This window comes from Mytilus edulis, chromosome 5 (genome assembly GCF_963676685.1).
Source record: "Mytilus edulis chromosome 5, xbMytEdul2.2, whole genome shotgun sequence".
Lineage (NCBI taxonomy): Eukaryota > Metazoa > Mollusca > Bivalvia > Mytilida > Mytilidae > Mytilus > Mytilus edulis.
Genome location: NC_092348.1, coordinates 52914284 through 52929475, shown reverse-complemented (window position 1 = coordinate 52929475; position 15192 = coordinate 52914284). Strand labels below are relative to the sequence as shown.

Genomic DNA, 15192 nt, shown 5'->3' with positions numbered 1-15192 from the left:
GCACCCGTAGGTGTCCTTCAGCTGGCCCCTAAAATATGCATAATAGTACAGTGATAATGGACGTCATACTAAACTCCGAATTATACACAAGAAACTAAAATTTAAAATCATACAAGACTAACAAAGGCCAGAGGCTCCTGACTTGGGACAGGCGCAAAATTGCGGCGGGGTTAAACATGTTTATGAGATCTCAACCCTCCCCCTATACCTCTAGCCAATGTAGAAAAGTAAAAGAATAACAATACGCACATTAAAATTCAGTTCAAGAGTCTACAACTAAGGGTTCCCCTTAAACTGACCTAATCACCAACTAAAACATGTAAACTAAGCAAAAAGTTTCTCTGTTAATAGACCATTACTGAAGGGGCAGGGCCAACTAAGCTAAATAGAAATGAGATATGCCAATGCTTGTACAACTTCATACCAATTATCATTGACCTCCACTAATGGTACACCATAAACTGACCTAATCACAAACTAACACATTGATGATGCTGCAGAGCCAGTGGCAGATCCAGAACTTTTTGTAAAGGGGGGGGGGGGGGGGGGGGTCGCTCCAGTCAAGCACCAGTGATTCCCTATATAATCAAGCAAATTTTTCCAGAGAAAGGGGGGCCTGCTTAATCCACCTATAAGAGCCAGTGACAGCGGAGATATCATATTACCTTTGTTTCCCTTTCTAGGCTCTGTTGAGTTGAGACAAAAAGCATATTTTTTTTATTATTAGAACTTTTGTTTAAAGGTACATCGTAGTAAATGCTTTATTATGCCCTTGACAGGTAAGCCTCTAACATTTAGTATAAACCATGATAACCATGCCGTTAGTTAAGTGAATTAATTATGTTCTGGGCTACCTGAGAAATATGTATAAACAAGAATTTGTCCCTAGTACACTCTCCCCATCAGCACTATCATTTTCTATGTTCAGTGGACCATGAAAATGGAGTGAAAACTCTAATTTGGCATTAAAATTAGAAAGATCATATCATAGGGAACATTTGTACTATCTTTCAAGTTGATTGGACTTCAACTTCATAAACACTACCTTGACCAAAAACTTCAACCTGAAGCAGAACAGACGGAAGAACAAACAGATGGACGCACGGATAAAGGAACAGACAGACTCACAGACCAGAAAACTTAATGCCTTAAATGGGGCATAACAATATTAAGGTCATTCACAAAATTGAAAAATTAAAAAGATTGGCAAATGGGAAGATGTTCTGACATATCCTAAAAACACTTGCATGTTACAACTTGTCAATGTCAACCACGAGTAAGGTGTCTCTGACAGATCAGAAAAGCACTTGCATGTTACAACTTGTCAATTTCAAACACAACGTAGGTGTCTCTGAGAGACCAGACAAACACTTGCATGTTACAACTTGTCAATGTCAAACACAAGGTAGTTGTCTCTGACAGACCAGACAATCACTTGAATGTTACAACTTGTCAATGCCAAACACAAGGTTGGTGTCTCTGACAGACCAGACAATCACTTGAATGTTACAACTTGTCAATGCCAAACACAAGGTTGGTGTCTCTGACAGACCAGACAAGCACTTGAATGTTACAACTTGTGAATACCAAACACAAGGTTGGTGTCTCTGACAGATCAGACAAACACTCATATGTTACAACTTGTCAATGCCAAACACAAGGTAGGTGTCCCTGACAGATCAGACAAGCACTTGCATGTTACAACTTGTCAATGTCAAACACACGATAGGTGTCTCTGACAGATCAGACAAACACTTGCATATTACAACCTGTCAATGTTGAACACAAGGTAATCGTCTCTGACAGCCCAGACAAGCACTTGCATGTTACAACTTGTCAATGTTGAACACAAGGTTGGTGTCTCTGACAAATCAGACAAGCACTTGCATGTTACAACTTGTCAATGTCAAACACATGGTAGGTGTCTCTGACAGACCAGACAAGCAATTGCATGTTACAACTTGTCAATGCCAAACACAAGGTAGGTGTCCCTGACAGATCAGACAAACACTTGCATGTTACAACTTGTCAATGTCAAACACAAGGTAGGTGTCCCTGACAGATCAGACAAACACTTGCATATTACAACTTGTCAATGCCAAACACAAGGTAGGTGTCCCTGACAGATCAGACAAACACTTGCATGTTACAACTTGTCAATACCAAACACAAGGTTGGTGTCTCTGACAGATCAGACAAACACTCATATGTTAAAATTTGTCAATGCCAAACACAAGGTTGGTGTCTCTGACAGATCAGACAAACACTCATATGTTAAAATTTGTCAATGCCAAACACAAGGTAGGTGTCCCTGACAGATCAGACAAGCACTTGCATGTTACAACTTGTCAATACCAAACACAAGGTTGGTGTCTCTGACAGATCAGACAAACACTCATATGTTACAACTTGTCAATGTCAAACACAAGGTTGGTGTCTCTGACAGACCAGACAAGCACTTGCATGTTACAACTTGTCAATGTCAAACACAAGGTAGGTGTCCCTGACAGATCAGACAAACACTTGCATGTTACAACTTGTCAATGCCAAACACAAGGTTGGTGTCCCTGACAGATCAGACAAGCACTTGCATGTTACAACTTGTCAATGCCAAACACAAGGTTGGTGTCTCTGACAGACCAGACAAGCACTTGCATGTTACAACTTGTCAATACCAAACACAAGGTTGGTGTCTCTGACAGATCAGACAAACACTTGCATGTTACAACTTGTCAATGTCAAACACAAGGTAGGTGTCTCTGACAGATCAGACAAACACTTGCATGTTACAACTTGTCAATGTCAAACACAAGGTAGGTGTCCCTGACAGATCAGACAAACACTTGCATGTTACAACTTGTCAATGCCAAACACAAGGTAGGTGTCTCTGACAGATCAGACAAACACTTGCATGTTACAACTTGTCAATGCCAAACACAAGGTAGGTGTCCCTGACAGATCAGACAAACACTTGCATGTTACAACTTGTCAATGCCAAACACAAGGTAGGTGTCTCTGACAGATCAGACAAACACTTGCATGTTACAACTTGTCAATGTCAAACACAAGGTAGGTGTCCCTGACAGATCAGACAAACACTTGCATGTTACAACTTGTCAATGCCAAACACAAGGTAGGTGTCTCTGACAGATCAGACAAACACTTGCATGTTACAACTTGTCAATGCCAAACACAAGGTAGGTGTCCCTGACAGACCAGACAAACACTTGCATGTTACAACTTGTCAATGCCAAACACAAGGTAGGTGTCTCTGACAGATCAGACAAACACTTGCATGTTACAACTTGTCAATGCCAAACACAAGGTAGGTGTCCCTGACAGATCAGACAAACACTTGCATGTTACAACTTGTCAATGTCAAACACAAGGTTGGTGTCTCTGACAGATCAGACAAACACTTGCATGTTACAACTTGTCAATGTCAAACACAAGGTAGGTGTCTCTGACAGATCAGACAAACACTTTCATGTTACAACTTGTCAATGTCAAACACAAGGTTGGTGTCCCTGACAGATCAGACAAACACTTGCATGTTACAACTTGTCAATGCCAAACACAAGGTTGGTGTCCCTGACAGATCAGACAAACACTTGCATGTTACAACTTGTCAATGTCAAACACAAGGTAGGTGTCCCTGACAGATCAGACAAACACTCATATGTTACAACTTGTCAATGTCAAACACACGATAGGTGTCTCTGATAGATCAGACAAACACTCATATGTTACAACTTGTCAATGCCAAACACAAGGTAGGTGTCTCTGACAAATCAGACAAGCACTTGCATGTTACAACTTGTCAATGTCAAACACATGGTAGGTGTCTCTGACAGACCAGACAAGCAATTGCATGTTACAACTTGTCAATGCCAAACACAAGGTAGGTGTCCCTGACAGATCAGACAAACACTTGCATGTTACAACTTGTCAATGTCAAACACAAGGTAGGTGTCCCTGACAGATCAGACAAACACTTGCATATTACAACTTGTCAATGCCAAACACAAGGTAGGTGTCCCTGACAGATCAGACAAACACTTGCATGTTACAACTTGTCAATACCAAACACAAGGTTGGTGTCTCTGACAGATCAGACAAACACTCATATGTTAAAACTTGTCAATGCCAAACACAAGGTAGGTGTCCCTGACAGATCAGACAAGCACTTGCATGTTACAACTTGTCAATACCAAACACAAGGTTGGTGTCTCTGACAGATCAGACAAACACTCATATGTTACAACTTGTCAATGTCAAACACAAGGTAGGTGTCCCTGACAGATCAGACAAACACTTGCATGTTACAACTTGTCAATGCCAAACACAAGGTTGGTGTCCCTGACAGATCAGACAAGCACTTGCATGTTACAACTTGTCAATGCCAAACACAAGGTAGGTGTCTCTGACAGATCAGACAAACACTTGCATGTTACAACTTGTCAATGCCAAACACAAGGTTGGTGTCCCTGACAGATCAGACAAGCACTTGCATGTTACAACTTGTCAATGTCAAAAACATGGTAGGTGTCCCTGACAGATCAGACAAACACTTGCATGTTACAACTTGTCAATGTCAAACACAAGGTAGGTGTCCCTGACAGATCAGACAAACACTTGCATGTTACAACTTGTCAATGCCAAACACAAGGTAGGTGTCTCTGACAGATCAGACAAACACTTGCATGTTACAACTTGTCAATGCCAAACACAAGGTAGGTGTCCCTGACAGATCAGACAAACACTTGCATGTTACAACTTGTCAATGCCAAACACAAGGTAGGTGTCTCTGACAGATCAGACAAACACTTGCATGTTACAACTTGTCAATGCCAAACACAAGGTAGGTGTCCCTGACAGATCAGACAAACACTTGCATGTTACAACTTGTCAATGTCAAACACAAGGTTGGTGTCTCTGATAGATCAGACAAACACTCATATGTTACAACTTGTCAATGCCAAACACAAGGTAGGTGTCCCTGACAGATCAGACAAACACTTGCATGTTACAACTTGTCAATGTCAAACACACGATAGGTGTCTCTGATAGATCAGACAAACACTCATATGTTACAACTTGTCAATGCCAAACACAAGGTAGGTGTCTCTGACAGATCAGACAAACACTCATATGTTACAACTTGTCAATGCCAAACACAAGGTAGGTGTCTCTGACAGATCAGACAAGCACTTGCATGTTACAACTTGTCAATGTCAAACACAAGGTAGGTGTCTCTGACAGATCAGACAAACACTTGCATGTTACAACTTGTCAATGCCAAACACAAGGTAGGTGTCCCCGACAGATCAGACAAACACTCATATGTTACAACTTGTCAATGCCAAACACAAGGTAGGTGTCTCTGACAGATCAGACAAACACTTGCATGTTACAACTTGTCAATGTCAAACACAAGGTAGGTGTCTCTGACAGATCAGACAAACACTCATATGTTACAACTTGTCAATGCCAAACACAAGGTAGGTGTCTCTGACAGATCAGACAAGCACTTGCATGTTACAACTTGTCAATGTCAAACACAAGGTATGTGTCTCTGACAGATCAGACAAACACTTGCATGTTACAACTTGTCAATGCCAAACACAAGGTAGGTGTCCCTGACAGATCAGACAAACACTCATATGTTACAACTTGTCAATGCCAAACACAAGGTAGGTGTCTCTGACAGATCAGACAAGCACTTGCATGTTACAACTTGTCAATGTCAAACACAAGGTAGGTGTCTGTGACAGATCAGACAAACACTTGCATGTTACAACTTGTCAATGCCAAACACAAGGTAGGTGTCTCTGACAGATCAGACAAACACTTGCATGTTACAACTTGTCAATGCCAAACACAAGGTAGGTGTCCCTGACAGATCAGACAAACACTTTCATGTTACAACTTGTCAATGTCAAACACAAGGTAGGTGTCCCTGACAGATCAGACAAACACTTGCATGTTACAACTTGTCAATGCCAAACACAACGTAGGTGTCCCTGACAGATCAGACAAACACTTTCATGTTACAACTTGTCAATGGCAAACACAAGGTAGGTGTCCCTGACAGATCAGACAAACACTTGCATGTTACAACTTGTCAATGCCAAACACAAGGTTGGTGTCTCTGACAGACCAGACAAGCACTTGCATGTTACAACTTGTCCATGTCAAAAACAAGGTTGGTGTCTCTGACATTTCAGACAAGCACTTGCATGTTACAACTTGTCAATGTCAAATACAAGGTATGTGTCCCTGACAGACTCAAATAGTGCTCATATGCTTCAAGTTATAAATCATCACTGGCAGGCTGCAGACAAAATCTGAAGCCCTTCTATTCAATAGTACCTAAGATATTTATGGAAAACAAATGTTTTTGATGGATGAAAAAGCAGACAAGAAGATTGCAATATATACCCCACTCCCAGAAAAGTGATATACTTTAAATTTATCTCCTCATATTTTTATAGTTTGTTCTTATGATGTATTGTTATACCACCTTCTCAGGTTAGGGGGAGGGTTGGGATCCCGCTAACATGTTTAACCTTGCCACATTCTTTATGTATGTGCCTGTCCCAAGTCAGGAGCCTGTTATTCAGTGGTTGTTGTTTGTTTATGTGTTACATATTTGTTTTTAGTTCATTTTTTTATATAAATAAGGCTGTTAGTTTTCTCGTTTGAATTGTTTTACATTGTCATATCAAGGCCTTTTATAGCAGACTATGCAGTATGGGCTTTGCCCATTGTTGAAGGCCATATGAAGACCTGTAGTTGTAATGTCTTTGTCATTTTGGTCTCTTGTGGACAGTTGTCTCATTAGCAATCATACCACATCTTCTTTTTTATATATTACAATGAATTCTATTATATATTTACTTAATTTGCTTTGCTGACTTTTTTTTCTTAATATATATTTTACATCCCACCCCAAAAGTTCTAATCATGCTGTAACCAATAGCTAGCACACAAGGAAGCTTGGTAAATACTTGTCATCCAACAACTTAATTGCATTATAAAAAGTAAAATTAAAAATAATTTTAATCCTCTGTCTCATTCAACTGACACACAAAACAATTGTTCAAAAGTTAAATGATATAGATATTTTCACTTTAAATGCCTCTGAAAGTATCATAATACGTAAATCATACATCAATATATGATCTTCTGATCCTTATAAACCACACAGCATTCAAACCACACTCATTAATCAACAAAAGTGGAAATTCCTACAGGTAGCAAGGTCAAAGAGGTCAAACAAAAGAAACGTAATTTAATAAATATTGAAATAACTTATCTAAAATGGTTTAATTTTATTTAGATAATAGACATTTTCTTTCCACCTGATAGCTAGAAATGTTTTTAATTTTGAAATAGTGTCCTTACTGATCTTGATTTCATGGCAACTAAATTTTGACCTTTGCCTTACCTCACAAAGCAAGGTTGGAAAAGAAGATGATATAAAGGAGTAAGAGAATGTGCCCCCTCTAAGGCAACACCAACTAGCTGACCTGCAACATTGCTATATATATATACATAAATTTTGATTTAAAATAATATCCAATTTTCAATGTCAAACTTACTTTTTTTCTATCTTAATTGCAAGTTAGTTTTTTCTCTCTGTCCCCAACTCAAATGTATGTCATTATGCTGCAATAGGATCAGAGTATTTATAACCAAAATCAATTATTTTGCAAGTGGCCAATTTTATATTCACTTTTATGGCATGTACTTAATATCAACCAAATTTGTGCGCTTGGCATTTAGAAAAGTGTCATTTTATCCGAGTCAACAGAGGTGGATTTAGAGGCCCCCTCCCTTTTGTGGGAAAAATTGGTTGATTATATAGAACTACTGAAACATGACTGGAGCAGGCCCCCTCTTAGATAGTCAATCCCCCTCCCCCTTATGGAAATTTCTGGATTGACCACTCGTCAATGAGTGCTTTATAATTTCAATATTAGGCTAATGTTGAATTAGCTGAGGAAGATTCAAAATTGGTTTTAGCATGTCTCGAGTCAGGAGCCTCTGGCCTTGTTAGTCTTGTTTGATTTTAAATTCTAGTTTCTTGTGTTTATTTCGGCATTTAGTATGACGTCCAATATCACTGAACTAGTATACATTTTTGTTTAGGGACAGCTGAAGTACGCCCCCGGGTGCGGGAGTTTCTTGCTGTATTGATGACCTTCGGCCGTTGTTTGCTCTTTGGTCAGGTTGTTGTCTCTAAAGTTGACACATTCCCCGTTTCCATTCTCAATTTTATTTCGCAGTTGTATTCCCCCCCCACCCCTCCAAAGGCCTTTTATAACTTACTGCATATATAAATAAAATAAAGGCAACAGTAGTATTCAAAAGTCATAAATCAATTGAGAAAAAACAAATCCAGGTATAGGTTTAGCTCATTGTTGACAACTGTACAGTGAACTGTTATTGACCACATCTTTTTTCTTGTAAAATATTGCATTGCAATTAAAAGTATCTCATTGGAGATCAAAGCATCTCATTGGTGATCAAAGTATCTCATTGGTGATCAAAGTATCTCATTGGCAATCAAAGTATCTCATTGGAGATCAAAGAATCTCATTGGTGATCAAAGTATCTCATTGGTGATCAAAGTATCTCATTGGCGATCAAAGTATCTCATTGGTGATCAAAGTATCTCATTGGTGATCAAAGTATCTTATTGGCAATCAAAGTATCTCATTGGCAATTAATAGTATATCCTTGGCAATCAATCATATCTCATTGGCAATCAATCATCTCATTGTTAATTAATAGTATATCATTGGCAATCACTCATCTCATTGTTAATCAATAGTATATCATTGGCAATCAATCATCTTAATTGTTAATCAATAGTATATCCTTGACAATCAATAATAGTATCTCATTGGCAACCAAAAGTATCTCATTGGGAATCAAACGTATCTCATTGGCAATCAATCATCTCAATTGTTAATCAATAATATATCCTTATCAATCATAACTCATTGGCAATCAATCATCTCATTGTTAATCAATAGTATCTCATTGGCAATAAAAAAATATAAGTTGACAGTTTACAGTTTCATTATTACTTCTATCAGGTCTTTTATTGAGTATCCTTTATATGTGTGATTGTCTTCATATTGTTATCATGACAAAAACATAATGTGAAGTAGATGTTTGTAAGACCAAATAACACAATAATACCCCCAAAATACCATCTATTTTTGTTATAATTCTAATGTAAATGTTGTCTACCGACAACTTACAGTATCTGTGAGAAGGTCTTATAACTACTGATAATTCTACTATTCAGACTTTTTGAAACATTTGTTATAGCTGTAGGTACATATAATTGATCATCACACAAGCTGATCCTAATGACATAAAAGGAGAAAGTTATCTGGGACTTGGTTCAGGCTTCACTTAAACCATAGATATAATAGCCATATCTATGGTTATTATATTTATGCTAAAACAAACTGCAATCTTAACAGCACAATCATGACATAAGTATTTAAGGATGTTATCTACTCTTGCTTTTAACTTTTTGTCAGATATTTGGAATTCTCTTGTTTTATCCATATAGTGCCAGTAAATCATCTTGCCTGCTAACCCTTACTTTTCTTTTTATAATTTTATTGAATTTAGTTTAGAAAGCCTTTTTTTAAAAGTTTATAAAATCCTGGTTATTTGTTCATAGTTTTCCAAAGAAAAAAGGTGCTAATGTTAAATATATGATTTCTAGAGAAAATGATTTCCCCACCTTATTTTCATTGATGATATCTCTAAAACAAGAAGGACCTATCATTCTTTTAAAATTTAATATCTTATATACTATCAGTTTAACTTGTAACAGTGTTTTAAAAGTTTAAACACTTGTTATTTTTAAATAGAGGAGCAAGCATTCTTAAATTAAACATTTATACAAGAAGCATCATATATTTGGACATTAGTGCAAGGTTACTTACAAATATCTGTCTATTATTTACTGCATATTTTCATCAAACAGTTCAACTTTTCCTGTCTGTCACAGTGGCAGCTGTCGGCTGTTATCTGAAAACAGAGTTACCAATTTTACACAACTGTAACAGTTAATATGGTTAAATTATAGATATATATAGTCAGAGAAACACTCTAAAGCAATGACTGTTGCACTATTGCCAAACCAATCGATTTGATAAGTAATATCTTAATTCCTCACCATGCTTAGTTAGGGTTCACTTTTGAATGTTAGCTAGAGACTGCTATTGAATGGTCAATTATTAACCTCCTAGACTAGACAACATACACACATATTTTCCAGAGAGTTCTTTAAGTTTTTAAACCAATTGATAGTTAGAAAAAGAAGTCTCGTCAAAAAGAGACAAATCTTAATTTTGGATATTTCAGTTTTTCAAGTCTTTCATCTGGCTAGGTATTAGATTCTTAAAATGAACATGCCAATATAACACTATAGAATCCGTCATTGATATATATTGCAGGTCTATGCAACTAGATTCTGCTTTATATTGCAATACAATCCAAACATGACAAGGTAGGTGCATACTAACAAAATCAGGATTATGTCAGCACTAAAATGATTATAATTTTTCAACATGGAGTCCATCTCTGTGGTAAGACATTTGGTGGACAGTCCAGTAAGAGCAACCAAGTAAGTAAAACGATGTTTACAATCAGCAAAATTTGTGGATTTTTTTCTGTTTTCCATTGATTTTGCTGTGTATAAAAACATAAAACAGTTAATTTAGCTCTAAATTGCACGGATTGAAAGCTAAATTTTCCTACTTTGACTTGCTCTTACTTGATCATGTACCAGGATGTCCTACCACAGTGTATGTTGAAAAATAATAAAATAAGCCAAATTGGTAATATGATAGTAGTCAATTTGTCCATATTGTTTATTTAGAAAATATATTGCATGCATAAGTAATTGACCATCAGTTCAGTTTTGAGTGAAAATAGTATTCTTGTGATCTTTTTGATACTAGAAAAGAAATTATCAAAGAATTGTTGTCTTATTGACATTAATACACCATTACTTAATACTAGGAACATTTTACTAAAATTTCTCTTCTTCACTAGTGGCAGATTTGGACAATTACGGACCAAAAGGGAATAAAGTTTTATAGAAATTATCCCCCATATACATCAATATAGAAAATTTCTATATTATAAAAATATTCTTCTTATGTTTTGATTTAAACACTGTACATCTTCCAATTTTGTGCATATACCTTGCTGATCAAAATTTAAAAATTATTATGTTTAATTTCTTTAACATGAGAAATAATATTACATTTCAGATACAATATAAAAACTAATTTCTCATTTCTTTAAAAGAAATTATCAAGAGTATTTTGTTCACTTTTTTAAATGGCAATACAGAAAATAATTGGGTTAACAAGAATCTTACTTTTTGAACTTGTGTAACATGCTGTTGGTATTCATATTATAAAATTAACAGCTAGTATTTGATTTCTTTACAACAGCATTTCTCATATATATCAGTTTCTCATATTTTTATGCAAACATTTCATTAGGCTCTGTTATTAGATTTAATATTTTACTTCAACATGTCTTATTTAAGTTCAATTGTATTTTTGATTTGCTGGCTCAAGAGTTATTTTACCAGTACCATAAATCTTACTTGTTTTATGTTCAGTATTTTTGTATATATTATTCCATTTATAACTCTCAAAATAGAACCTTTGTTCCAAAAGAAAGTATGTGGACTTGTAGCCATAATGGTCATCCATTGGCTGCTTAGTTAGAAGTTGTGACCTTGTTGTGGTAATTTGTAAACTGCTGAACTGGTACACATTTTAGTTTAGGGGTCAGTTAAAGCCTGACTGATAATGGCATCTTACAGTATATTCATTGGACGTTGGGTTACCAATTGATATTTTAGTCAAAGATACATGATATTTTTTTGAGTTGTTGAAGGCTTGATCTAGCTTTCAGTAACTGAGAGTACTGCCAGATCTGTACTCTGAGTTTTAAGTGTTTTGTACTTTGTATTTATATAATGAGTTAAGCCATTTTCAACTGAATTTTATAGTACATTCTAATGTTGTGCTGTTTATATGTAGCAGCCCAATTTTAAGGGAGGTTTGCTTTACCCAAATTCAGGAGCTTGTAATTCAGATGGTGCCTGTTACTGTATAACATATTTGTTTTTTTTTCTTTATTCTTAAATAAATCAAGATGTTAGTTATCTTGTTTAAATTATTTTACATTAGTCTTTTCAGGGCCTTTTAAGAGTGCTATGAGGTATTGGTCTACTCATTAATGAAGGTCATACTGTGACCTATAGTTGATTACTTCTACATTATTTGGTAGAACAACAAAGGCATTAGTACAAGTAAATTTGATTTGTTATGAACATTAACCAATATCTCCTATTATTGACATGTATTAATATAATTCTTTCTTAACATCACATGAAATATTCAGATTTCAAAGACACATCCATATCTTACATATAAATAAACTAATCACACTTAATCAGTAATTAACCTTAGTCTGAATCGAAAAACATGTTGTTACATTATTGATTGACCTCATTTAAGATAATGGGTGCTAGTTTAATTAAACATAGTCATTAGTCTGTACATCTATTATAAATACATTTTAGAAGGTTGGTGTATAATTTGATCAATAAATTGGCTATATTCACCATATTAAGTAACATTTGGGAATATAAACAAAATTAAGGAGTGGGAAAACTGGTAAGAGATAAGAAAAATATATGCACATAGAATGGAAGATTACAAAATACTGTACATTTTGGATAATTTTTACAGCATCTAAGTTACCCTCCTTTCCCCCACTCCCATTTAAAAAAAATCTACTTTTCTCTCAAATCCAGTTCTCTATGTAGTGTTTTGTGAACTGCAGTTTGGTGTTTTTTCCCTTTTTCTTTTGACCATAATGTAATCCCAGTCTTTTTTCAATTTTTGATTCTATCATGCCATTTTCCTATTTTTAAATTCTTAACCAGATGCTCCGCAGGGTGCAGCTTGTTACAACTGCAGAGGTCAAACCCTGAACAGTTGGGGCAAGTATGGACACAACATTCAAGCTTGATACAGCTCTGAATTTGGATTGTGATTAAATAGTTGACACAGCATAGGTTTAAGACATAGATTGAATGTGATCTAATAAACTTAAAAAAATTAAATTTACCTTTTAAGGTCCAATATCCAAAATCTAAATAAATGGCCATGGATTGATTCAGCATATCAAGAATCCCAAGAATTCATTTTTTTATGAAATCAAACAAAGTTAAATTTTGGACCCAAATTTGGACCAACTTGAAAACTGGGCCTATAATAAAAAATCTAAATACATGTTTAGATTCAGCATATCAATGAACCAAAAGAACTAATTTTTAATAAAATCAAACTAATTTTTATTTTGGACCCTTTGGACCAAAATGTAGACCAAGTTGAAAACAGGACCCAAAATTAAAAATCTAAATACACAGTTAGATTCAGCATATCAAAGAACCTCAATAATTCAATTTTTGATGAAATCAAACAAAGTTTAATTTTGGACCCTTTGGACCTCATGTGGACCAATTTACAAATGAGGACCAAATTCCAATTCCACTGATAGATTCAGCATATTTAAGAAACCCAAAAATTCAAGAATAAAACCCAATTGAAATTGGTTAAGAAATAAACAATTTATACAATGTATTAGAATAGTATTGTTTTTTGCCCTTTTTAGGACCCTAATTCCTCAACAGTTTGGGCCATAACCCCTAAAATCAATCCCAAACTTCCTTTTTTTGAATGGAACCTTGTATTTCAATTTCAGAATGATCCATACACTTACACACAAGTTATTGTCTCGAAACTAGAAAAATACTAATTTTGACCCCTTTTTGGCTCCTTGTTCCTAAACAGTTGGGACCAAAACCCTCAAATCAATCCCAACCTTCCTTTAGTGGTGATAAACCTTATGTTAAAATTTTATTGATTTCTATACTAACGTTATTATCCGGAAACCATCCTTATTCAGATGACACTGACAACGCTGATGATGACAACGTGATACCACTATATGACCAAATTTTTTTTAATTTTTCGGTTGTATAAAAATATAAATGCATAATTAGATTCAGCATTTCAAAGAACCCCACATATCTAATTTTTGTTGAAATTAAACAAAGTTTAATTTTGGACCCTGATTTGGACAAATTTGAAAATGGGACCAAAAATTAAAAATCTAAATACCGGTACACGGTTAGATTCAGCATATCAAAAAACCCCAATAATTCAATTTTTGATGAAACCAAACAAAGTTTAATTTTGGACCCTTTTGGCCTTATTTAATTATACTAAAGTTCTTGTGCAAAAACCAAGAAAATGCTTATTTATGCCCCTTTTTGGCCCCTTATTCCTAAACTGTTGTGACCAAAACCCTCAAAATCAATCCCAACATTCCTTTAGTGGTTATAAACCTTGTGTTCAAATTTCATTGATTTCTATTTATTTATACTAAAGTTATTATCCAGAAATCATCAGTCTACACGATGTGATGCCAATATATGACCAATTTTTTTTTCCATTTTTGCAGTCGTATAAAAAGAGTTTTCTATATGCATACATTTGCTGTTGTAAACATTTGGTTGCAACTAATTGATGAAATGTCAAAAACATTTGGTTGCAACTGATTGATGGAGAGTCAAGAACACATGGTTTAAACTGATTGATGGAGAGTCAAGAACACATGGTTTAAACTGATTGATGGAGAGTCAAGAACACATGGTTTAAACTGATTGATGGAGAGTCAAAAACATTTGGTTGCAACTGATTGATGGAGAGTCAAAAACATTTGGTTTTTACTGATTGATGGAGAGTCAAGAACACATGGTTTAAACTGATTGATGGAGAGTCAAAAACATTTGGTTGCAACTGATATGGAGAGTCAAAAACATTTGGTTTTTACTGATTGATGGAGAGTCAAGAACACATGGTTTAAACTGATTGATGGAGAGTCAAGAACACATGGTTTAAACTGATTGATGGAGAGTCAAAAACATTTGGTTGCAACTGATTGATGGAGAGTCAAGAACACATGGTTTTTACTGATTGATGGAGAGTCAAGAACACATGGTTTAAACTGATTGATGGAGAGTCAAGAACACATGGTTTAAACTGATTGATGGAGAGTCAA

At 35.4% G+C, this 15192-nt stretch overlaps 1 protein-coding gene across 8 annotated transcripts in view; it reads right to left on the bottom strand.

The window, feature by feature from the left end:
• The window catches only part of LOC139523921 (uncharacterized), an 84664-nt gene that overhangs the window by 52304 nt on the left and 17168 nt on the right, over nucleotides 1-15192 (bottom strand). For 4 of the 8 annotated variants that reach the window (XM_071318333.1, XM_071318328.1, XM_071318330.1 and 1 more), the window contains exons 2-3: nucleotides 9978-10062; nucleotides 7605-7671 (exon numbers count right to left, since the gene is read on the bottom strand). The gene's annotated coding sequence lies outside the window, so the exon portion shown is untranslated. The remainder of the gene's footprint in view (nucleotides 1-7604; nucleotides 7672-9977; nucleotides 10063-15192) is intronic. The other 4 variants (XM_071318329.1, XM_071318325.1, XM_071318327.1 and 1 more) reach the window with 1 other exon arrangement.